Source organism: Nilaparvata lugens, chromosome 2 (genome assembly GCF_014356525.2).
Source record: "Nilaparvata lugens isolate BPH chromosome 2, ASM1435652v1, whole genome shotgun sequence".
NCBI lineage: Eukaryota > Metazoa > Arthropoda > Insecta > Hemiptera > Delphacidae > Nilaparvata > Nilaparvata lugens.
Genome location: NC_052505.1, coordinates 49,382,994 through 49,385,298, shown reverse-complemented (window position 1 = coordinate 49,385,298; position 2,305 = coordinate 49,382,994).

Sequence of the window (2,305 nt, the reverse complement as noted above, 5' to 3'; positions counted from 1 at the left end):
TGTTATCGAACCTATTTTCACGACTACTAAGGCCATTCACAAACCAAAGTGTGCATTAAGCATCCAATTAAAAAAGGGCTCACATTGTTTTTTGAAACTAGGATACTGAAAACAGACCTCATTGACAAATAGCATCCTGTCTATTCTGTAAAAGACAGAAATAGAAACAAATGTAACAACAGAATAGTTTTATTGAAAGAAAAATTTAAAAATAATGATAAAAGATACTTTATTTGTCAATTCACGGAAATAGTACGTTCGGTCACGAAAACTGTTGCAGGACAACAATTATTAGTGATGTTGATTTATGTTGATGTTGACAGGGCCATGTTGATTGCCCTGAAACAATTTCCGAAACCCTTTACAATTTATGATTCCCTATTACAGAAGACTCTTGTCTTCAAATGTAGGCCTCGTAGCTTGTAACAATAGCCTCTCCAATCGTTAAAGATTATTATCAACGAGTTCCACTAATCTTAAAAGCGAAAAATCTAGAATCTCCAAGAAAAACAATTTCATTGCATTTTGGAGCTCAATATTTCGATATTCAATAATTGATAAATTTTTGAGGAAATTGCAAACTAATAGTAGGTAATTATTATTGAATGTCAAGATGAAGTACAGTACCCGTATTCTAAATCCACTTACAATAAGCCTTTCCTCTAAAGACTATAAATTCTCAGTTATAGTCAAAGAGACTATGAATGATATCATAAAACTTGGTTGAAATAACCACAAAATATTTGCTACACTCCATTATTTTCATTCATATATTGAGTTTTCTCACAATATTCATATATTAGCGAATTGAAAATACTGATACATAACAGAGTAACATTTCCTCCATAAACAATGAAAGTTCTCACTACAAATAAAGGGACGACAGAGTCCTTAGTTTTCACAACAATTTCCACCGATAATCATGATTTCATCCACTGAAAGTTTCACCCTTGATGTTGAATGAGTCATGCTATGAAGAGTGCATTTCTTGTCATTCCACCATGGGAGAATTTCATTGAAAATTCCACATAGAGAGAAAGTGAATTTAGAAGTAACGAACCTTGTGAAGAAAGCAATACAATTCGTACACGATCCGAAGATGTTGGATTGCATGAGAAATGCCCAATTTGAGATCGTGGGAGACGCTGACGCAGTCTGCTGACATTGCCAACAAGAGGTCAAGGTGTATCGTAAATGCGCTCAAATTGCACTCGTGAGAGTCTTCGATTGATTAATTCGGACCTTTTCAAAGATAAGCGATAGTTTGGAGTGTTCCTTTCAAGCGGTTCCTGGGATTTGCAATATCGTTTCCTGCCAGGATTTGTGTGGAATTCATTTGCAGACGGATTCAACTGCTGAGCTTCAACTGTACTGATCAAGATCAGTGAGGCGTGATGGAGCTTTGAACTACTGTACGCAGTAGACTGTTCAACAACTTGAGTGAAACGTTCAGGCTTTGGAGATTATTCATACAATTTCAATGAGTTACATTGAGATAATTTAATATGCCCCACACTTCTTTATTGACCCTGAAAATCTAAAAAAGATAATAAATGTAGATGGTTGAGTATTTCAAGAAACCTTTTACATACGGTATTTCAATAAAATTGTACTCTCGTAGGCTGATAGCCGTTACAAATATTACTTCTCACTACTCAGATACCGGTTCTTTGTCACTTTTAAGTAAATACACTATAATTACTTTTAAGTATAGTATTTTTATTACAGTATTTTATAGTAAGTAACTGGAGATTCCAGTGATTACCGTAATAGGTTGTAGTAATAAGATCCAAGATTAAGAACAGCAGCTACATGAGTAGGGCTACATTTTTTAATACAATGACGATAGGTGAATGAATTTGAGTTATTTTATTCAATAATTAGGTATAACGCTACGGAATAATTGAGTATAAAAATGGAAAAATCTATATATATATAGACCTTTGTTTTCGAAAATGTCGGCCGAGCGGCTACCGAAGAACGGAAAGATGATCATGATTCAAGATCACATTGTGATAATATGATTTAGCATCTAAATTTACCAGCTGTAATAAAAACGACACCCTGTGATAAATTGTGTACTGGTATTAAAACGGTAGTTTGGAGTTGAAGTGTAGTTGGTCTACTAACTGTTGATAATGGTTCCTCAGAAGACCTATACAAACAATTATCACTCCCATATCATTGAGAAACTGGAAAATGCTGGGAAAAATTATTCACCGAAAGAGAGTTGTTCATATTGCATTTATTGGCTTATATTCATCCTAAAATGGAAGATGAAAAGAATATGGAATTCTGTGTGATT